The sequence below is a fragment of the Schistocerca gregaria genome, chromosome 1 (assembly GCF_023897955.1).
Source record: "Schistocerca gregaria isolate iqSchGreg1 chromosome 1, iqSchGreg1.2, whole genome shotgun sequence".
In the NCBI taxonomy this organism is placed as follows: Eukaryota; Metazoa; Arthropoda; class Insecta; order Orthoptera; family Acrididae; genus Schistocerca; species Schistocerca gregaria.
In genome coordinates, this window is record NC_064920.1 from 908440606 (window position 1) to 908465761 (window position 25156).

Consider the following 25156-nt stretch of genomic DNA (forward strand, 5'->3'; position numbering starts at 1 on the left):
ATATCTCATTACACTTATTAAACTGTATGAACAGGGAAAAAATTTTACATTTCTTAATTTGTCCTTTCACTTTTTTTTAAGTTTTTTTTCTCACTGGCTTTTAGTTTGTTGGCAATTCTGTGACGGTGTCCTCTTGGCACATAACATCTCATTGTTTGCTGTGCTTATGGCTAGTAGCAGCTCATTATTTAATGTGCTCGTCGCAGTGACGCAAGCACCATGTGAGCAGCAGCACTGCCCTTGCATATACTGTAATATCACTCCAGGCTTATGAAGTCAGTGTTGCATATGCCCTCCAGTCTGGAGACTGGATATGATGGATTCAGCTCCAATGCTCAACCTGAAGAACCACCAATACATCATCTTGCACCTGGACATAGTTTTCATCCAGTGCAATTGAAGGTAAGGGCCGCACTGCAGGACTCGGCATTATCTTCTGTTGTGCATTGTAGTTCAACAGTCCTCATACATCAATCAGTGGTTATACGGATTTCCTCTGATTTCTCCATCACACTCACTGTATTCACTTTGCTACTTACTCTTATCACAGATAATATTTTCACTATTATCTAGCCTTACTATTTTTGAATCACTTCACACATGTGTGTGTTTTACTCATCCATCATGTTGCACTTCACATACATACATAAATGGTTCTTCTTGAAGAATAAAATTTTGCATAAAATTGGCTATAGTACATACATTTTACATAGACATAGACATTGACAATAATAATTTTGTTATATAAATTTACAATTCTCATTCAAATTTCATATATGGACTCCATGTTAGGCATCATCTTCCACACTAATAAGCAAATTAGAAGGAATCTTTCATTTATTTTGGACTTTTGCATTTATTCTCTTGTCTTGCAGGACCGATCACCTGCGTGTTTTTACCTCCACAACTACACATAGAAAATAGTACATACAATTTTTCTAGAAATAGACATTGATAATAATGTAATTGACAAATAAATGTACAATTCACATTCACATTGCATATATTGGTTCCATGCTAGGTATTGTTTTACACACTAACAAGTAAATTTGAAGTAAGCTTGAATTCATTCTGAATTTTTGCATTTTCTTCTCTTGTCTTGCAGGACCAATCTCTTGCACATTTTTCCTCCACAACTACACATAGAAAATATGTCCCATCACTACTCACTACTTAAAAAAAGGATTTGCTATGGTCTGCTTCAGAGATCAAGCTACTTCTAGGATTTCTACTTGTAGTGCATAGTTAGTGTACTTGGCATTTGATAAACTTCATACCATATACAATAATTACAAGTGATCATTTGTGGGCAAGTGTGGGGGACATTTTATCCCTTGACATCCCTGATTTCTTCACTGCTAGCTAATTGTCGTAATATTTAATATTCATGTACACATATTTCAAGCCGTATATCTGCCATATTGGTGTGATGACATATACATGTTTACCTTTGTAACATGTGATTGGTAAATTTACTGTATTTTTGTCATGTGTAACTCCAGTTGTAATTAATTCCCACTATAGAAGAAGGTGCTTATATTAAAGTACTGCTTTTGCTTCTACGTGTGTCAAGAACTCAGTGTAGAAAATATTGTTTCCATGCATTTTGTGTTCATTCCTCATACAAACTGTATATCATATTTTCATTTATATTCACCTTATTGTTGCTCAAGCTATAACAGTTAGTTGTTAAGGAAATATTTTTCATACTAAGTTCTTTAACATTCTGATGTGTGTGTATCAAATCACTGTGTCGTGGTGTACGTTAGATGTATCATGTACCTTTGTTGCTATTGCCTTCGCTGTTTCTTCTTTATTCTTCACTACTTTTTTGAGATGTTCATTTCCACAATTACTTTACCATACATGTATCATCAGACTTTGATTTCCACACTCATACAATCATAGAACTATATAATTTATTCTTTCTTACACCACCTTCACGACCTTTTCCTAGGTGCCCTGAAATATTAATCTTAATATTCATCACCGTATAGCCACATAGTTATTTATTAAAAGTCTTCCACATAAAGCTCCATTTATACCCATGTATTACCTATGGGGTTCTCATACTAGCACCACCTCCCTATTTATTTTTTCCCGCAAATATAAATAAACTCCTATTACTCTGGTACACTTCCATTATCTTGCTAGTTTCACTCAATGTATGATATATCACCACAAACGTAGTTTAACCAATTGATATCTCCAATTCAACCTAAAATCTTTTACACTCTCTCTGCTTCCAAGTATTATACAGCAGTGAAATTCCATTTATTTCTCTATATTGCTTTTTAGACATACAGTACTTACCTCGGTTATTTTGTTTAAGTTCATGTAATTGCATTGTGTGCATATTGGTTGGTTTTTGTACTTACTTATCTCCAATGTGTTGTATGATCCATGTCCACAGTTTTATTTTGCTGCTTATACTTTTCCTAAAGGTACCATGTAATTAATAGCAACTAACCTAAGTGAATTCTGTAATAGAAAATTTGTGGGTATGGGCTCTCCCTGTACATTAAGCTCGCTATTTCTAATGTTGTCTGTGGAGAAGTGTAGTTTTATAAGTGGACCACTGCACCTTTTTGCCAAATCTTGTACAATATCTTATTTTCTAGTTTACATCTCAGTCAAACACATTTTCTATGTGTATATTTCATTCTACCTTTCACATCGACACTACTCACTTGCTGTATGCACGTTGCTTGTTCTTAGGTTCTGCGCTAATAGCTTTCTTTTAAGTGTACATGTTGTTACTACTCTTTTAAACTTGTCTTAATCCTGTTGTATATAGTCGGATAGGTCTTTACCTGTGTATATTCTGTACTACTTGGAATACTTATATTTATTTCTAACTTTTCTAACTATGTACATCCAATAGCCTATGTTAAGGTCACAAATTTAGAGTATTCTATGCCCCCTTTAGTTTCCTTGCATCAGTAGGATCATTTTCTTAAAGGTACGTATGCTTAATCTAATGATATACTCTTAAAATTAGTGCTCTCTACAGTATAGTCTCCAACTTGTGAATAAATATCTCAATTCATTATACACTCCTGGAAATTGAAATAAGAACACCGTGAATTCATTGTCCCAGGAAGGGGAAACTTTATCGACACATTCCTGGGGTCAGATACATCACATGATCACACTGACAGAACCACAGGCACATAGACACAGGCAACAGAGCATGCACAATGTCGGCACTAGTACAGTGTATATCCACCTTTCGCAGCAATGCAGGCTGCTATTCTCCCATGGAGACGATCGTAGAGATGCTGGATGTAGTCCTGTGGAACGGCTTGCCATGCCATTTCCACCTGGCGCATCACTTGGACCAGCGTTCGTGCTGGACGTGCAGACCGCGTGAGACAACGCTTCATCCAGTCCCAAACATGCTCAATGGGGGACAGATCCGGAGATCTTGCTGGCCAGGGTAGTTGACTTACACCTTCTAGAGCACGTTGGGTGGCATGGGATACATGCGGAGGTGCATTGTCCTGTTGGAACAGCAAGTTCCCTTGCCGGTCTAGGAATGGTAGAACGATGGGTTCGAGGATGGTTTGGATGTACCGTGCACTATTCAGTGTCCCCTCGACGATCACCAGAGGTGTACGGCCAGTGTAGGAGATCGCTCCCCACACCATGATGCCGGGTGGTGGCCCTGTGTGCCTCGGTCGTATGCAGTCCTGATTGTGGCGCTCACCTGCACGGCGTCAAACATGCATACGACCATCATTCGCACCAAGGCAGAAGTGACTCTCATTGCTGAAGACGACACGTCTCCATTCGTCCCTCCATTCACGCCTGTCGCGACACCACTGGAGGCGGGCTGCACGATGTTGGGGCGTGAGCGGAAGACGGCCTAACGGTGTGCGGGACCGTAGCCCAGCTTCATGGAGACGGTTGCGAATGGTCCTCACCGATACCCCAGGAGCAACAGTGTCCCTAATTTGCTGGGAAGTTTCGGTGCGGTCCCCTATGGCACTGCGTAGGATCCTATGGTCTTGGCGTGCATCCGTGCGTCGCTGCGGTCCGGTCCCAGGTCGACGGGCACGTGCACCTTCCGCTGACCACTGGCGACAACATCGATGTACTGTGGAGACCTCACACCCCACGTGTTGAGCAATTCGGCGGTACGTCCACCCGGCCTCCCGCATGCCCACTATACGCCATCGATCAAAGTCCGTCAACTGCACATACGGTTCATGTCCACGCTGTCACGGCAAGTTACCAGTGTTAAGGACGGCGATGGAGCTCCGTACGCCACGACAAAGTGGCTGACACCGACGGCGGCGGTGCACAAATGCTGCGCAGCTAGCGCCATTCGATGGCCAACACCGCGGTTCCTGGTGTGTCCGCTGTGCCGTGCGTGTGATCATTGCTTGTACAGCCCTTTCGCAGTGTTCAGAGCAAGTATGGTGGGTCTGACACACCGGTGTCAATGTGTTCTTTTTTCCATTTCCAGGAGTGTATTTGTGTAACTGATTTATGTCATCAGCTGATAGGTATTCCATTTCATATCACTTCTGTTTTGTCCTGTTGGCTGAGTGCTGTGGATGCCGATTCACTTAAATTCTAAAATGGTTTCTGTCATGGTGCACAGTGTGTCTTTGTGCATCTTAAAGGGAACACTGAACTCAACCTTCCTCATTGCATACTACAATGTTCCACTCGGACTGTTACATTTAACTTAACTTTCTATTGCCTGGAGTTCATTTGATGAAAGAATATAACAGTTTCCAACTTCACAAAATTTATTGACAACTGAACTGCACACTCATCACGTTATCAAAACAATGACTAACGTACTTCACAGATATCTTTAACTCACTGAAAAAACAACAACTCAACAACGAACTAACTCTCTCACAGCATCACTGCTTTGCTTTATATAGAATTTTAACAATAAATTTCAAAATAACCCATTACTAATTTTGTACAATTTTGATGTTACAATTAAAATTTACAAAATTTAAAGAAACTGTTGTTACAGCTGTATAAGGTATAAAATACAGCTGACATAATTTTATAGTATTATAACTAGTTTTAAATATGAAAATTGATCTGAACTTTAATTACAATAATGTCTCTTGCATTATTTTAGTTATGTAATTAATTACAGTTGGGATCTGGTTACTAACACTCAGTGACAGTACAAATCTCATGCTTTCTCCAAGTACATTTGTATAATTTACAAATAAGTCCTCAAATACTAAAAATATGCAAATTTGTCTAATATATACAATTGGAGAGTTAATTAGAAATGAAGGATATTAATTACATAGGAAGAAATAAAAATAGATAACACATGAAAATACATCCCTTGGTAATAACATTTAAACCATTTCTCAAGATGATGTTCTTTGTGTCAACCCAACAATCAACTGAAATTAAGGTAATTAGAGGTGCCAACCACTTATGGCGACATTTCCACAACCTCTTAATATTTTTGGCCACATATATAACACTTCAAGTTCTCAATTAAACATCTAACTCAGCAACTGTACATAATTTTGTTGACAACAGTCCCCCGACAATCATGATAATATATGGCCTTCCAGAACAATCTAAATGCTTTCACAATGAATATCAAGTGTTTTAGCAAATTGGACAGAATGATATATATAAAGACACACATACAAGTCTTTAGGAAACATTAACCCATCCGATAACTATCTGGATGCATATTAAAAAAAAGGTGATGTCAGACATTTCATATGATTCTTGGGGAAGGCTGCATTGTTATAATACCTTGCCCCTATGATCAGCTGTTAGCCTCTTCACATGTATTTGTTTATGTACACTCCACTTTAAGCACAGCTGCGTGTCTCAGTACACTTCCTCACTCATGTCTCTCACTTAAAGTTCACACATTGTGAATTCCTTCCTTTCCCATTGCTCTTGTTAAGTTTTCTCACCTGATGCAGTATAACTAAATCATCTAATGGTTTTCACTAACTCAGTGCTCTGTATACCTGTATGTTTCCCACCATTACCTTCATTGTTGCTTGAATAACTTCACTTACCTTGTGTGTTGTTTCTTTCTCTTCAGTAAACAAATCGCCTTTCATTTCTGTGCCCTTATCATACCTGAAAAATAAGATTCCAGATGAGCTGTATGAGTAAGTTTTGTTTCAGAGTCTACCTCCTCTTTTAAATTCCTGTTCATGTTAGTATTAGTGTCGCTCAAGTTAGTATTGTGGCACACTGACAGTTCATTACCTTCTTCCTCCAGTCACACTCGATTACTGTTTACTGGGGGCAGTAAAGGTATGAATTCATTTTCTGCCATCACTTCTACTGTGTTCACTGTATGTTCATGTGCTCACCAGTTCATGTCCTGATTGTTTCAGTTCAACTGTATGGGTTGCTGTTTCTCTCTTGGATTTCTGTGTTGCATATTCCGATCCTGATAATTTGTATTTCCTTTTCGCCTAGTGTCAAAGTTTTATCTCGAATTACTCCAGCTTGGCCATTGCCATACTTATAGGGCTGATATTTATTTTCATACCTTCAGTCATCCTGTGGCTGATGGGTAAACCGATTGTACGGATTTCAGTTGTGGTGCGGCGCTGCATACATATGCCATTCATTCATATGTACACGACCATTATAGTTTCCAAAGCCATTGCCATTACCGTAGTTGTTCTTCCTGTTTGCATTGTGTAAATTACTGTTATTATAACTAGGCATGACTTGCCCATCCTCATGAATTAGATCTCTTGAGTCGAGCACTGAAAGAAAATACTCGAGATCATATTCAGAAATAGTTACTAATTTTTTTCTAATATTTGCAGGTAATTTGTTCTTTAAGATTTTCAGTATATCAAGATGACATACTGGATTATTCCAGTATCAAGTCTTGTTTATGTATGTTTCAAAATAGTTTCTTAGCCTTCCAAATTTTGGATGATATGATACTGGGTTAAATATCTCTCGTCTTAATCTCTCCTGGTAACTGTTGACCTGTTTATCTAAAAATGCATTTTAAAACTGATTATATGTCTAACAGAGTTCTGACATCTCTGTAGCACCTTAGCCAGCTTCATCCTGACCCACAACTTCTTCACTTTTCAAGGCCAGACATTCTAACAACTAAACGGAACAGCCATGGGTACTAGGATGGTCCCCTTATATGCCAACCTACTTATGGGTCACTTAGAGGAAGCCTTCTTGGTTACCCAAGCCTGCCAACCCAAAGTTTGGTACAGATTTATTGATGACATCTTCATGATCTGGACTCACAGCAAAGAAGAACTCCAGAATTTCCTCGCCAACCTCACCTCCTTTGGTTCCATCAGATTCACCTGGTCCTACTCCAAATCCTATGCCACTTTCCTTGACGTTGACCTCCATCTGTCCAATGGCCAGCTTCACACATCCGTCCACAGCAAACCCACCAACAAGCAACAGTACCTCTATTATGACAGCTGCCACCCATTCCATATCAAACGGTCCCTTCCCTACAGCCTAGGCCTTCATGGCAAACGAATGTGCTCCAGTCCTGAATCCCTGAACCATTACACCAACAACCTGAAAACAGCTTTCGCATCCCGCATCTACCCTCCCAACCTGGTACAGAAGCAAATAACCAGAGCCACTTCCTCATCCCCTCAAACCCAGAACCTCTCACAGAAGAACCCCAAAAGTGCCCCACTTGTGACAGGATACTTCCCGGGACTGGATCAGACTCTGAATGTGGCTATCCAGCAGGGATACGACTTCCTCAAATCCTGCCCTGAAATGAGATCCATCCTTCATGAAATCCTCCCCACTCCACCAAAAGTGTCTTTCCGCCGTCCACCTAACCTTTGTAACCTATTGGTTCATCCCTATGAAATCCCCAAAGCACCTTCCCTACCCTCTGGCTCCTACCCTTGTAACCACCCCCGGTGTAAAACCTGTCCCATGCACCCTCCCACCACCACCTACTCCAGTCCTGTAACCTGGAAGGTGTACACGATTAAAGGCAGAGCCACGTGTGAAAGCACCCACGTGATTTACCAACTGACCTGCTTACACTGTGACGCTTTCTATGTGGGAATGACCAGCAACAAACTGTCCATTTGCATGAATGTGTTTGTTGGAAATGAGGATCACCCTGTGGCTAAACATGCCTTGGTGCATGGCCAGCACATCTTGGCACAGTGTTACACCGTCCGGGTTATCAGGATACTTCCCACTAACACCAACCTATCCGAACTCTGGAGATGGGAACTTGCCCTTCAATATATCCTCTCTTCTTGTTATCCACCAGGCCACAATCTCCGCTAATTTCAAGTTGCCGCCACTCATACCTCACCTGTCATTCAACATCATCTTTGCCTCTGCACTTCCGCCTCGACTGACATCTCTGCCCAAATTCTTTGCCTTTAAATATGTCTGCTTGTGTCTGTATATGTATGGATGGATATGTGTGTGTGTGCGAGTGTACACCTGTCCTTTTTTTCCCCTAAGGTAAGTCTTTCCGCTTCCGGGACTGGAATGATTCCTTACCCTCTCCCTTAAAACCCACATCCTTTCGTCTTTCCCTCTCCTTCCCTCTTCCCTGAAGAAGCAACCGTTGGTTGCGAAAGCTAGAAATTTTCTGTGGGTGTTTGTGTGTAATTTTGTTGTGCCTGTGTACCGGCACTTGGTAAGTCTTTATATATATATATAAATAGAAAGAAACTTCCACATGGGAAAAATATATTAAAAACAAAGATTCCAAGACTTACCAAGCAGGAAAGCGCCGGCAGACAGGCACATGAACAAAACACACACACAGAATTACGAGCTTTCGCAACTGGCAGTTGCTTCGTCAGGAAAGAAGGAAGGAGAGGGAAAAATGAAAGGATGTGGGTTTTAAGGGAGATGGTAAGGAGTCATTCCAATCCCGGGAGCGGAAAGACTTCCCTTAGGGGAAAAAAAGGACAGGTGTACACTCGCACACACACACACATATACATCCGCACATACACAGACACAAGCAGACATACGAGTGTAGGACAGTAAATCCTTGACAAGGGCAGTTTGGTTGAACCTGGGAGTGGGGCTGAAGGTGAGGCCTTTGGATAGGACAGAGGTTTCGGATTGGGAGAGGGGTTTGGAGGAAAGGTTAACTACTGAATTGGGGTGTTGTGGTTCCAGATTGTGTTGACTAGAATTTTGAGGTGTTGGGGGGAGTGGAGCTGGAAGTGGGAGATTGAGTAGATGGGAGAGACTGGGTCTGTGTGCAATGAGAGGAGGTTGAGGTTTGTTGGAAAGGTTGTGGAGGGTGAGTGAGTTGCTTTTCCGGAGGTGGGAAACCAGGAGATTGGATAGTTTTTTGAGGTGGAGGGTGGCATGTTGTTCTAATTTGCGGTTGGCCTGTAGGAGGATGCTATGTACAGCCGGTGTGGATGTGGGAGAGGAAAGATTGAGGACTTTGATTTGGGATAGGAGTTGACGGGTGTGTTCATTGGCCGACTGTTTTATTTACATCATCATTAATTTGAACCCAACAATTACGTTTGTTATTGTCTCTGTTGCATTTCGAAATCTTCTCTGTGGTCTTACTTTCTCTTTTCGTTTGTACAAGAAGTTCCACTTTGTATTCATCTTCCATTTTTCCGTAATCTACCATACATTTTATCCTGCCTAATTATACTCAATAATACGTAATTTACTTCCAAACCATAGCCTAAAATTTTCAACGCTTTCAACATAACCGCTGCTATAAAATCCATTGTTCCAAGTTTACAAACATTTCGTGTAAACTCGTGAATACTATTTCACAGCTTCAGTTCCTTTCACCCATTACACAACCATCTCAGTTTTTTTCCAACAACTTTCGTTTTATTTCCATTCCCGTTTTTCCCACAAAACCGATGATTTTTTAGCAGCTTCCCACAGGTTTACACGTTATTATTTCTTCATCAAACAATTGTTAGCCTCATTATCATAACCTGCCAGTACATAACCAGTCCTTTGAATACATTTACACACATATTCTTCGAGATTTTATTCGAAAATTTTTTTCGAATTTTATTTTTTCGCAAATTATTTTTTCGAAACTTTTTTCGAAAAAATTTTTTTGTCGAAATTTTCTTGAATTTCCCCACCCTTTAACGTGAACTGGAGACAACATAACTACCCAACCTTTGCACCCATTGTTGTTCACCAACCTAAGTTCAGCACATGATCAACATAGCTCATCTCAAACCAACACTTTTTCGACTTTTTTCACACCTTTATCTCTCCCTATATAAATCTCTCTTTACTTTCACTTTAACCTCATATTACCCTTTCCACCTACCAATACCATGTCAACCTCACAACATCCCTACAACGACCCCATTAAATTTTATTTACATTCCCTCCGCAAACATGCCTTCACCCTAGCCAGATTACGCTCCCATATTTTATTTACTCAGGCTTGTCTGACATTTGGCATTACTCCCAAAGGCCTCACACTTAAAGTTCCCATCTCTGGCTGCAATCCTTCTTTCCATCAGTCCTTATACCAGTTCCAAACAGCACAATCCATAGCCCTCACCCGCCTAATCCTTCACCTATACATCGACTCGGCCAATGAACACACCCGTCAACTCCTATCCCAAATCAAAGTCCTCAATCTTTCCTCTCCCACATCCACACCGGCTGTACATAGCATCCTCCTACAGGCCAACCGCAAATTAGAACAACATGCCACCCTCCACCTCAAAAAACTATCCAATCTCCTGGTTTCCCACCTCCGGAAAGGCAACTCACTCACCCTCCACAACCTTTCCAACAAACCTCAACCTCCTCTCATTGCACACAGACCCAGTCTCTCCCATCTACTCAATCTCCCACTTCCAGCTCCACTCTCCCCAACACCTCAAAATTCTAGTCAACACAATCTGGAACCACAACACCCCAATTCAGTAGTTAACCTTTCCTCCAAACCCCTCTCCCAATCCGAAACCTCTGTCCTATCCAAAGGCCTCACCTTCAGCCCCACTCCCAGGTTCAACCAAACTGCCCTTGTCAAGGATTTACTGTCCTACACTCGTATGTCTGCTTGTGTCTGTGTATGTGCGGATGGATATGTGTGTGTGTGTGCGAGTGTACACCTGTCCTTTTTTTCCCCTAAGGGAAGTCTTTCCGCTCCCGGGATTGGAATGACTCCTTACCCTCTCCCTTAAAACCCACATCCTTTCATTTTTCCCTCTCCTTCCCTCTTTCCTGACGAAGCAACTGCCAGTTGCGAAAGCTCGTAATTCTGTGTGTGTGTTTTGTTCATGTGCCTGTCTGCCGGCGCTTTCCCGCTTGGTAAGTCTTGCAATCTTTGTTTTTAATATATATATATATATATATATATATATATATATATATATATATATATATATATATATACACACACACAGTAGACCTGTTAGAAGATCCAACCACCTGTTTCCTAAAATCCAAAACCTAAAGCTTCAAATGTTAACGCTATTGCAATCAAGAGGAGAGAATGACATTCCTTTATCATTACAAAAAAGGTTAAGTGAACAACAATATATATATATATCATTGTCTTGTTACTTGTACTTCCTCTACTGTGCTTCATTGCTCACTCTTGGTATTGTTGTTTTCTTCCTTCTAATTTATTTCTTATTTCTTTTCCTTTCAATTAGTATTTTTACCAGTATTACATCATCATCTCCATCATGTCATCAGCATACATGGAACATAAAGAAATTATTAACATACGTGTATATTCCTCGTCTTAACAGTACTATAAAATATAACTTACTATTTATATTTTACTTAAAGGAATGTTAAATCTTGTTAAATAAAGAGAATATTTTGTAACTGAAATGACTTCTATTGACAGTAAGTAGTAACTTTTATAAATTAATTTAGTATCATGAAATTTACCTGGTGTAGTTTCTGTAGCGAAGTTCTTGAAGAACTTTATAGTTTTTTGGCTGGTATAATGGCTAGCTTTTAAAAATCACAGTAAAACCTTGCTTAGAAAAATATTTTTTCTTAATTAGTGTCCAGAGGTGGGGTCAACTAATGATGAAATATAGAATATCTGTGACTCTGGAAACCTAACTAATAAATAATTTTGTAAAAACCATGCTGTTTTTATTTTACAATAATTCAGATTATTATTTAGAAAAATTGTTTTGTACATTTACAAGTTTCATGGCAGAAATGTTCTCCAAAGAAAACACAACAGAATTTGGCAATTTATGGCAAAAATTATGTAGCACTTACAAAGTTTAGTCCTGTCTAGAAATTAGAATTTTCATCAGCAGAGAAAATCATCATGAAAAATAATAATATCTCAGTAATTGCGATGCATAATATGTCATAAGGCACAAGGAATGATTACAATATTAAGAAACAGAACTCACTAGAATTAAAATGTCTGACAAGATAGAATCTGATAGTTCAAGAGGCTAAGAGAAAGGCGCTAGAACGATAGAGAGTGCAAAATCAGTCATCACCATAATTTATAGTAGTAACAAAGATGTTAACGCCCCACCGATCACAGTTAGCTTGGCATTAATACTCAGACAATCAGCCTTACACCATTGCTGTAGTTAACGAAAAATATATCTTTCCTTAGACATAAATAATTGATTATTTCTATCAGGTCACAGGAGACGTTATTTCACAACTAATACTCACATTTTTACCCACTCTGTATTGTCCTGTCACTTTATAATATAATAAAAACACATTAATAGAACAATAATAAATAAAATGTGTAATATGGATTTTTAGATAATTTGTGTTAATGAGATTAAGTTTTTGGCACTTGTACAAGCACAATAAGCTGGGCTATGCCTGCAAATGAATTCTTATTAGTTCATATTGGTTCTGCAAGCACAAAATACTCTTTTTCCCTATGTATATTTTTGCATACCAATTAATAATGCTGCATCCTATTGCCATATCCACCTACAAAATCTTGACCATGTTCATTGTTACTTTTACAATTGGATCTTGGAATTTTACAAAGTACACAGGTGGGCATCAGTTCTTCTTGTTACAGTTAAACCTGAAATAATAACTCAGACAAACTTTCAGTTAGTAAAATGATACTATATTCTTCTTTTCGATACACATAGAAAATACATACTCTTCACTTAATCACGTCATCTAAAATGGTTGACTCAATTACGCACCAAGGTACTTGTCTCTACCGTCTTTCACTAGCACAGCATGAATTCGGAAATAGGCACAAGCACTATGCTGGGTTACCTCTTCACCTTTTCGCTTTGCCTTTAAAGACAAAGTATGACAAAATTCTTCAGCATGTTATCAAAACAGGAAACATCATGTAGGCCAAATGTGGACAAAAAATTCAGAGTTCTTGGAACAAGACAAGAACATTTGGAGCAAGATAAATGATGCTGAACATAAATTTGGCAGTAGTAACAAGTCAGATACTATGTAATCAACATTTTTAGTTACTAAATTCAATGTATTCCTCCAAACAGTAGCTGAAAATGTGTGGATAAAAATCATCCACCAAATGCAGATCCATCAAACTTACTTTGACAGGTAGTGCATACTCTGGCACTAGACATCAATTTTGCTAACTCATCTCTTATACAGAGCATAAAATCATGAGGTCACTTAAAAGTATTAATTCTTTTGGCTATGATGGTTGTTGGCATTTGTTGTCATCTCCAGTCTAAAGACAATTTTGAGTCAGCTCTCATGTTGATCTACCCTGTGAAAGCCTCTTCTTCTATGCATAACTACTGCAACCTACAGCCTTCAGAACCTGCTTCCTTTATTGTAGCCTCACTCTCCCTCTAAATTAACTCCCCACCCCCCACTTCTTTCCATTCCAAAATTGACAGTTCCTTGATACCCCAGGATTTATCCTATTAAGTGATCCCCTCTTTTAGTAAAGTTGTATCATAACCTTCTTTTTCCACCAATTTGATTTAGTACCATCTCATTTGTTATTTAATCAATCCATCTAGTTTACAGCATTCTTCTTTAGAACCACACTTCAAAACCTATTCTCTTTTTGTCTGAACTGCTTATCATCCATGTTTCTCTTCTGTACAAGGCTACACTCCAGGCAAACACAGTCCTAACACCTGAACTGATATTAGATGTTAACAAATTCCTTTTTTCCAGAAATGCTTTTCTTGTTATTGTCAGTCTGTAGTTTATATTCTCTTTACTTCAGTTATCAGCAGTTATTTTTCTGCACAAACCGCCACATTCTTCTAGTACTTATAGTTTCTCATTTCCTCAACTAATTCCATCAGTATGACATGATTTATAATGATGTTACAGTATGCAGCCAAAGTACTGAAATCTCATGCTGAAGTGATAGCACAACCCTCAGGTTACTTCTGTGGGAATGTGATGGGTTTCTGTCCTGATATCAAACACTTCCAATTTATATTTCAATGCAGATGTAAATTTAAGTACAAACATCTCCACATGTATATACACTCCTGGAAATGGAAAAAAGAACACACTGACACCGGTGCGTCAGACCCACATACTTGCTGCGGACACTGCGGCACAGCGGACACACCAGGAACCGCAGTGTTGGCGGGCGAATGGCGCTAGCTGCGCAGCATTTGTGCACCGCCGCCGTCAGTGTCAGCCAGTTTGCTGTGGCATACGGAGCTCCATCGCAGTCTTTAACACTGGTAGCATGCCGCAACAGCGTGGACGTGAACCATATGTGCAGTTGATGGACTCTGAGCGACGGCGTATAGTGGGCATGCGGGAGGCCGAATTGCTCAACACGTGGGGCGTGAGGTCTCCACAGTACATCGATGTTGTCGCCAGTGGTCGGCGGAAGGTGCACGTGCCCGTCGACCTGGGACCGGACCGCAGTGACGCACGGATGCACGCCAAGACCGTAGGATCCTACGCAGTGCCGTAGGGGATGGCACCGCCACATCCCAGCAAATTAGGGACACTGTTGCTCCTGGGGTATTGGCGAAGACCATTCGCAACCGTCTCCATGAAGCTGGGCTACGGTCCTGCACACCGTTAGGCCGTCTTCCGCTCACACCCCAACATCGTGCAGCCCGCCTCCAGTGGTGTCGCAACAGGCGTGAATGGAGGGACGAATGGAGACGTGTCGTCTTCAGCGATGAGAGTCACTTCTGCCTTGGTGCCAATGATGGTCGTATGCATGTTTGGCGCCGTGCAGGTGAGCGCCACAATCAGGACTGCATACAACCGAGGCACACAGGGCCACCACCCAGCATCATGGTGTGGGGAGCGATCTCCTACACTGGCCGTACACCTCTGGTGATCGTCGAGGGGACACTGAATAGTGCACGGTACATCCAAACCGTCATCAAACCCATCGTTCTACCATTCCTAGACCGGCAAGGGAACTTGCTGTTCCAACAGGACAATGCACGTCCACATGTATCCCGTGCCACCCAACGTGCTCTAGAAGGTGTAAGTGTTTGGGACTGGATGAAGCGTCGTCTCACTCGGTCTGCACGTCCAGCACGAACGCTGGTCCAACTGAGGCGCCAGGTGGAAATGGCATGGCAAGCCATTCCACAGGACTACATTCAGCATCTCTACGATCATCTCCATGGGAGAATAGCAGCCTGCATTGCTGCGAAAAGTGGATATACACTGTACTAGTGCCGACATTTTGCATGCTCTGTTGCCTGTGTCTATGTGCCTGTGGTTCTGTCAGTGTGATCATGTGATGTATCTGACCCCAGGAATGTGTCGATAAAGTTTCCCCTTCCTGGGACAATGAATTCACGGTGTTCTTATTTCAATTTCCAGGAGTGTATAATAAGTCACATAAACAGACTGACTCATCTCAAACATTTTGTCCAAAGAATGCATGAGTGGAGAGAGTCCTCATTTGCTGGTCAATGTTTATAAGGACACCACACAGTCCTTCCGCCCCCCCCCCCTTCAGCACGGAGTACTTGTGATTAGTCCTATGGGGGAGGGGGGCTGAAGTGTCTTGTGTCATATTCACGGAAATCCTGGGGTCTGGGAGCTGGATGATTGGTACCTCCATGTCATCTGGAGATGAAGATTGTGGTGGAACATGAAGTGGTAGGTCCATCACAAAGTCCTTCAGATGCTGTGGTCAGGTGAGGTGATGGCTGGCTTGAGAGAAGGCTGGTGGGCTAAAGTGTGGAGAAGAACTGAAGTGGGAAGAGAAGAATCGAATCTCGTCAAGTGAAGAGATGAAGGCATGTAGGAGGGCGGGTTCACAGTGTTGAGGGGCAGAGAAACACTGTATTACCTTGACTTTCAGGTGCTCATCTGTTAACAGAGGGTTTAATTCCATTAAAAGGACAATGTAGCCATTATCTACTACCAGTGAGACATCCATCTTCCGTGTAGTGTGGTGGAACCAAGGTGTGAAATGCGATTGTAGGATGGTCAACTTCAGCGGGTGGGGCATGGGTTGAAAATGCATGAATTGAGTTACATAAACTGTCTGGGATATCAGCAAAAGGAGAGTTGGTAGGGCTGGAACCCAGTGAGTGACCATGGGCCTAAGTAAGTTGTGCCATATCATTCAAGGAGCCTGGAACATTGTGGGGACCCTAGGTCATCAGCCATGTCAGGAGAGCCTGATGCAAGAGAATCAGAGTCCACAAATGCAGGTTTGACCCAATGCAGTGAAACTGTCTGTGGGGTGTCCTTGATGATACTGTTGCGTGTTGAATCCCCATGTTGCAGAATCTTGAGGGGGCCCTGGTAGGGAGGCTGTAAAGATTGGCGTACGGTATCGGAACAGTCTCAAAGGGAAGCAGGCATGTAGGAGATGGATGAGTCATGGCTAGCTGGTGGATAGAGGAATATGAGCTTGAATTGCATATGCAAGCAGCTAATGAAGTCTGGGGGGAGGGAGGGAATCCTCCTGGCAGAATGGGTTTCTCCCCGTCCCTGTAAACCACCTCTGAAGTGGTGCCCTGGATATCTGGTTTGGATTGATCTCAACCCTAAAAGGACCCAAGGTAGATCATCTGACCAAAGGCAGTTATGGCATCTGAGGGTGGTCTTTAAAGTGCAGTGCCACCATTCCACCAAATTGCTGCTCTGGGGGTGGTACAAGGTAGTTTTGATTTTGTATATACTACACATGTGACATAGCAAAGCAAACAGGGATGAATAGAACTGTTGGCATAGGTCGTCTGTGATTGTGGCTGGACAGCCAAAGTGGGCAATCCAAGAGGAGGTGAAACCTTTGGCAGCTGTCTTGGCCATGACGTTTGGCAAAGGTATGGCTTCCACCCGTCAGGACAAGCAATCAATAGAAGACATGACATATCTAAAATCTTCTTATGGTGGAAGGGGGCTGATGAGATCGATATGCACATGCCTGACAGGAATGCGAAATTTACCCAGTGGGGGTACTGTAAGGCAGCCAACATTGTTGTGCTGGCAATAGATACAATTGCGAACCTACACTAGGCAGCCTCTTTTGGTGTTTTCCCAGATAAAGGCAAAGGCATGAATGCCATTCGTGTGCAAGTTTGTGTAAGGCATCAAAAACCTCACAGTGAAAGGGAGGTGGTAACACCAGGCATAAGACCCTAATCAAAGAATAGCACCAGATCTCATCAGTCACTCCAGAGAATCATGCCTTGGCAAACATGAGCAAGGTGGTCGGGTCCACAAGCAGTGCTTGGATGCCCTCACCTGTTGCCTGAAGAGTAGCTAGATTAGAAAAATTGATGATGTAGGATACTTCATTGATGCATGAAAAAAATCAGCAGCAATATTATCCCTGCCCTTCATATCGTGGATGTCTGTTGTAAACTGTGACACCAAGTCAAAATGACAGAAACAATGACGGGGCAGTTCCTCCAGACAGCTTCGGAAGGCATCAGCAAGTGTTTTGTGGTCCATCATGATACAGACATGCATCCTTCAATATCAGGGTGGAAATGTTTAACAGCCTCATAGATGGCCAGGAGCTCCCTGTCAAAGGTGGAGTATTTCTTCTGTGTGGCAGACAGTTTTTAGAGAAGGGCAGGGGTGAAATGTTGTCACCGGAGCATTGTTGAAGAACAGCTCCCACTGCTGTGTCACTAGGATCTCAGGGGCTGGTTAGGCAAGAGTCACAGCTTGGGCCAGGGAAACCTTTAGCACCTCGAAGGCTTTGAGCATGGGGTTGGTCATGTGGATGGGTCAGATTTCCGAGGTTTTCTTGCCTGACAGCGCACCCACTAAAAGAACTTGTACTGCAGCCAATGAGGGCAGGTGTAAGCAGTGGTAGCTGATGGTGCCAAGAAATCAGTGCAGTTCTTTTTAAGTTGAAGTGGGTGGCATAGACAAGATGGCCTGCCCACGAGCTTTTGGAAGGTGTAGACCGTCAACCAATATTGTGCAGCCGAGGAAGTTTACAGACATCTGTCATAACTGTAACTTATCTTTGTTGACTTCTACACCTTTTCACTCTAAGGTTTTCAGTACCATGGATAACTGATGCTCATGCTCCTTGGCTGTCTTACTGAAAATGAGTATGTCATCCAGGTATATGAAATAAAACTCGAATTTTGTAGTATGAAGTCAATACATTGTTGCCACATTTGGTCAGCATTTTTAAGGCTTAATAGCATGTAATCATACTGGAGCAAACCTAATGGCGTGATAACTGTGGTCTTGGGTAAATTCTCCAGTGCCTTGTGTATCTGGTGCCAGATGAGTTAGTCAATTACGCTAAAGATGGTAGCACCCAATAACATGTGTGTGAAGTCATTGATGTTCAGCTCTGAGTAATTGTCTATTACAGTCCTTGCATTTAAGCAGCTGTAGTTCCCACACATGCAAAATGGGCCATCGTGTTTGGTAGCGAGGTGAATACGTGATGACCAGTTACTGTCCGACAGCTGTAGTATACCTGCAGCTAAAAGATTATTAATTTGCTGTCACGCCATGCATAATTTAATTGGGTTGAGGCATCTGACTTTATGCTGGATAGGAGGCCATCAGCTGTAACTGTCTTATGCACTGTCTCATCTGTGATGGAAAATACTGAATGCTGTACATGAGGTTTTCCTGGATAACAAACACATAAGTCGTGTGAGGAGTATGCCCATGGCTTGAAATATCACCATTGAAGTAAGTAGGGAATGGCAGTGCAAAAGTGACATGTTTGTCTCACATGTGTGATGTGCATGAATGCTAGGAGACCATTATCAAGCACAGCGAATGGTGAGCAGGAACACTTGGTGAGCTGATGCAGGAGCGAGCTTCACTGGGTGAGCACGAGAAACAGAGCTATTGGCTGAGCCATGTGACTGGCACACAGGTGAGGTGGAATGTTTATCAACAAATGGCATGTCTGTCTGTGTGGAGGAGGTGCATGTGTCACTTGTGTGAGGGCAAGGTTGGCGTTCTGGCAAACTAATCAATACACTCGACACAGGGAGGGACAGGCACTATGTCGGTGGTGTGCCTGCCACACAAACCAGTACTTTACATGCAAAAGTTTCATAGGACTGCCCTGAGAAGTGACTGGGCTGGGGGAATGTATGGAGGGCAGCATATGGGGTCACCTATCTGATCCCTGGCAATGTTTGGTATGTACTGTGCCCTGCAGACATCGTTAGGGTGCTGGCGAGGTGATATACACTTCTGTGCTGCATTGCCAAAGAGCTTGTGATACCAGCAGTATGGGTGAGCTGGATGTGGTGGAGGCAGAGAATTACCAAGAATGGGCGGATTGTCATCATTGATTGCTTCAGTTAGGTACACTGGCACTTACGGGGTGTGCGAGATTCAGGAATGTTTGGAGGCTGTTGTGAGTGCAGGCCTTGTGGAAGATGAAGCAGTAGAGTGTGTCCTACCCCTACCAGCAAACATGCGAATCTCTGGTGCAGGCAAACCAACCTGTGGCAGAAAATGCAGAGGTTGGCACTGTCGTAGGAGAGAGTACAACTGATTGGCAATCCATAAGTGTGATCCAATCAACTCGAAGTAATGTGGTAGCAGGTGTATCTAGAGATTGGTGGGTTGCTTAGCAGAGTGCTATATTCGTCATAGTTTGCTTGCTGTCCAGCAACCCTTAGGTGGCACCAGAATTGTGATGGTGTCTGGTCCTCAAGGTGACCTTTGTATTTTTAGGGTGAGCTCCTGGGAGGGGGCAGGTGATGTGCTCTATAATTGTCTTCTACACGAAGTCATCTCTGGAGCCTGTGGCAGAGAGAGGTGCAGGTCACAGATCAGGTCCGAGTAGTCATGAAGGTGTGTCATGAGGCACAGGAACCTGGAGTTGTCATCTGAAACGTGGTGTCTTTGTGAGCCATGATATCCCGTTCTGGCCAGGGAACAGTAGCAAGACAGTTTGGCACAGCAAGCATAGGCAGTCATGCAGAGAAAATGGACAAAATGATAGAAGGAATTGGGGGGGGGGGGGGGGGATATGGGTCCAAAAACACATCTGTCACAGTTGCCATGATGTGTGTGATCACTGAGCAAACCTGTTGTGTCATGGAAGGTTGGCATGGCGGGCATGGTCAGTATCGTGGAATGAACGGTCAGAAGGGTAGCAGGAGCCAGGAGCCAGGGTCCCTGAAACTGTTATGCCAGCCAGGAGCATTGCATTGAAATGTCCAACTTTGAAGGCCATCACTGCAGGCACAGCTAGTGCTGTAGAAACAGCAAGTGGGTTTACGGCAGGCAGGATGGTAGAGGGTGGGGGTATACATCCATCGGTTGTTCAACACTAGCAGCAGGTGCTGATCCATAAACTGGACTCACTCTATTATGGTCAACTGCCATCAAAGAAGTCCTGGGGAATGCCTGTCGCGCACTTTTAGTGACGATTTCTCGTTGGCTGGTATTCATGGGATTCATAACAGGTGTAGAGGATGGTTGCTTGAAACATGTTACATGTTGTGGTAATGGTGGCATTGCACATGGCACCACAGTAATGGTCACGGGAGCCAACTGTGAATGAATGTTCAACTGTGGATGCAACCTAACCTGTGTGATTGGATTATGATTGCAAGTAACACTGTTTCGAATATCATCTGAGTTGAACTGCTCACAGTGATGAACACGATCCACTGATACAAATCCTGAGTCAATTGTTCAGGCCAGATGTGGTGAAATGAATACCTCATATGATGTGGGTGTAGTACATGGATTGTAGTCAGCAGGAGAAAATGCAGTAGTGGGAGGCAGGATGAACACATCCAGACAGCTGTTTTGAGCAACCAAGAACACAAGGAAAGCTTTCTGTGGAGAAGTCATTCTGGCAAACAATAACTTGTGCAGCACTATGAACTGGCATGGGTGAGACACAGAATATACTCAAAATTTGTAACAGGGTCACCATTGTGGGAATGTAATGGGTTGCTATCCTGAAATCAAACACTTCCACTTTATATTTTGATACAGCTGTACATTTAAGTACAAGCATCTACACACGTAGATAAAGTCCCATAAACATATTGACTCGTCATAAATTTTTTGTCCAAAGAACTCACGAGCAGAGAGAGTCCCCATTCGCAGGTTGATATTTATATCGACACCACACTTGTATAATCAGTCAACGTGTCAAGACGTATTTCCTGAAAGATGAAGCATAACTGTGTTTAGCTGTGTTAATACTCTTCCAATAGCTGTGCCTCAGTCAAATCTAGCTGAAAACCGGTAGGCCATTTTAAATACTGGGGTCAATATCAGGTTCACAGTCCAAACACTTTCATTGAAATTTGATGTTAAATAATCCTTGGTTTGTGACCAGATCAAATCTCACTCATTATAATTTATGCATAGATAATCCGTTAACCACAACTACAATCAGCTAATGTCCTATACTGTGTGTATCCAAGTGCAGTAACCCAACACTGAAGTGACACAAAAATTTATGTTTGCCAAATAAACATATAACATACTCAAAAAATTGTACTCTTGAACCCCTGTCCTTCCAAGCAGATGTGCATATCAATATGCAAACAATGTGCACGGTAACTGTTCATATTCTGATCTATTATCACAATGAGCAGTATTAAAGTATGGCATAGTCCATGATACTAATTACATATTCACTCTCCAATCAGTTATGTAAAACACACTGAATTACAGAATGATCTCCCAGATGCAAAATTTAAACTTGAGACATTGCATGAATTTTAATTTGTGCTAACTTGTTTGTGGTACATTTCTCCTTATAAGCAGACATAGATCTTGCACATTTCATAAACTTCTGCAGACTGATTAAAATAGCTTCTGAGGAGCATCTTTTATAGCTCTGCAGTAATTAAGACTTACTTAGCTGTTGTTGTCTTTTGGAGTTTAACAGTTTATAATTACAGATTTGTATTCTTGATTCATTGAACACTGGAGATATATTTTATTTAAACTAGGACTTTGAGATACAACAATAATTTCTATTGAATTACACTGTCTAGTTTGCCAAAATGTAGTATTCTGCTACAGTTAGCAATCTTTTAATTAAGCTAAATACACTGAAATTAAGAGAGCAAAAGTTGTTAACATATTTTCAACAGTAGCTGCCTAAATGCTACAGTCCTTCATCAGACTTTTTTCATCTACGTTATCATCAAATTAGGAATCACGTACAAGAATGGTAACTTAGTTTAAATTTACAATTTGTTAGGTAAACTAGTCACATGAATGCATTCTGATGAGTAATGGATAATAGAGTTAAGTTGTATAAGCCCTGAATTAATATTCAAGATCTTTGGAACTGTGCTCATCCCATTTGATTGATAATGATAATTCCACCTGCTGTGTTACATCACTCCCAAACTGGATTATTTAGATAGTCATTTCTAAGTAGTTGAGATATAGTCCAATGTCTGAACACAAAACCATACACTTTTACAAAATATATCACAAATCCAGATTAAAAAAATACATCCGTTACCTAACCTGGTCATAAACTTACAATACAAAGAAATACAAATTGTTCAAACCATATTCAGATACAAAATCATATATAACAAAGAAAAAAAATTCAGTATCAAAAGTTTGTCACTGAAAATCATAAGTTTCATATCAAGAGGAAAAAGTTAGAGAAACTACACTTTCTACATAGGGAAGGAATTTCCCATCTTTCAGTCACTTCTATGATTATTTTTCCACAAATATGTTATTCACTGTTAGACTTCACTGAAACTGGACCCACAAACTTTTCATGTCCAACTTGTTGTCCTATGATCTCCAGCTTCACCAGTGTGCTGAGAGGTAGCTATCCCCCATCATTTTACATGGAATGTAAAACACAACATCCTACTTTAGTATACAAATAACAACGATAGTTAAATCAATAAGGAAATTCTTAATTTTAAAAAAATATTTTAATTACATGGCATTACAGCAGCACAAGTTTCTCATCATATAACAGCATTCTACTTCAAATTACACAAAGAGAATATGCTCTCTTCTGTGATCTGAAATGTGAAATGTGATGTATTCATCTCATAACGTACATAATTTCAAAACATATGTCTGATGTAAAGCAGACATGTCAAGGTTACAATTTGCTTATTTAAAATTTTGTCACACTTACAATAATTCTTTGTGGAGAACTTACTTAAAATTTGTCAAACCTACAGTATTACATCTATTATCACTATCATAAATTTTTATTCCATTTTAGGGATCCAGCTCAGAGAATTGGTCCTTCATGAAATCTTCCGCAGTGTAGTAGCATACTTTAGTTAGAAAATCATAGAATTTGCTTTTTAAAATATTTATGTTCATATTCATTATGTAACACCCTTTTATTGTATTCTGAATTTTCTTGGCTATATCCTGAGGAGTCTGAGCATGCTGTTTTAAGTGCTAAGAGGTGAGCATAAAGTTTTCTTTACGTTTTCTGTCGTATGAGTATTCAAATTTTTTTTAAAAAAATAGATCAGCTCTTCTGTGTAGGAAAAGAATCACCTCAGAGTTGTATAAAGAGGGGACAGTTAATATTGTTATGTATTTAAATAATGGTCAACATGATGCCCTCAGCCATGCAGAGCACATGTTACGAATGATTCTTTCCTACAACTTTAAAATTCATGTAACATTTCCAGAGTTTCTTCGAAAAATTATGCCATACCGAGTAACTGATTCAAAGTAGCTATAATATGCTATTTTCTTGGAGGCTATATCAGTGGCTCAGGCTAAAATTTCCATTGCAAATGAAAGGCTGTTTAATTTATTTGCTAGATATTCTATATGAGAATTCCAACTCAAACTTCTGTCTAAGTTTGTTCCCAGGATCCCCACTGAATCAAGTTCTTCCATTTTTTGATTGTTGTGAGTGATTCATATTTCTTCAGTTTTTGATTGTTTGGTTTTAAAACACATCCTGTGGGTTTTTGAAATGTTTAGCCTTAAGCCATTTAAGCTGTACCATGTTTCCAGGTTAGTTAATGTATTCATGACACATTGTGGAATACTATCAGAATTTTCAATTATGGCAGATCATCAGCAAACAAAGTTAAATGAGTATTTATATTGAGAGGCAAGTAATTTACATAGAACAGGAATAAAATTGGTTCAAGGATTGAGCCTTCAGGAACACCTTGTGGCACAGTTTTCCACTCTAGGAAGTAATCTGCTCTATTTGATGTTGTTACTACACTTTGCTCCCTCTCCAAGAGATATGATTCAAACCATTTCAAACCAGTATCCCTTATTCCATACCTGTTGAGTTTGAAGAGCATCAGGGCATGATTTACAGAGTCAAATACTTTTGTAAGTTCACAGAATATTCCTGCTACCTTATCTTTCCTGTCTAGTGGCGATGCAATTTTTTCAATAAACTCATTTATCGCATATACTGTGTTTTTGCCTGTTGGAAGCCAAATTGCTTTTGTGAAATGGCATTCTGTGTGATGAAGCTTTGTACCTGTAAAACAGCAATTTTTTCAAATATTTTTGATATGACAGGGAGTATAGAGATGGGGCAATAATTTCCCATTTTTGCACCTTCTTTAATCAATGCGTTTACTTTTGTGTATTTCAAAAGATCAGGAAAGTAACCTTCTTCAAATGATTTGTTTATTATGAGAGAGAGAGGATGAGCTATTATGTTGTAAATTATTTTAATTATTTTGGTGGGTATCCCATCCCAGCCAGCAGAGTTTCTGTCTTTTAAGAAGAGTATGACTTTTCAACAAATTTTGCTGAGACTGTGTTGAATTTTGCTACCGAAGCACGACTCACGTCCAGTACTCACAGCTTTACTTCTGCCAGT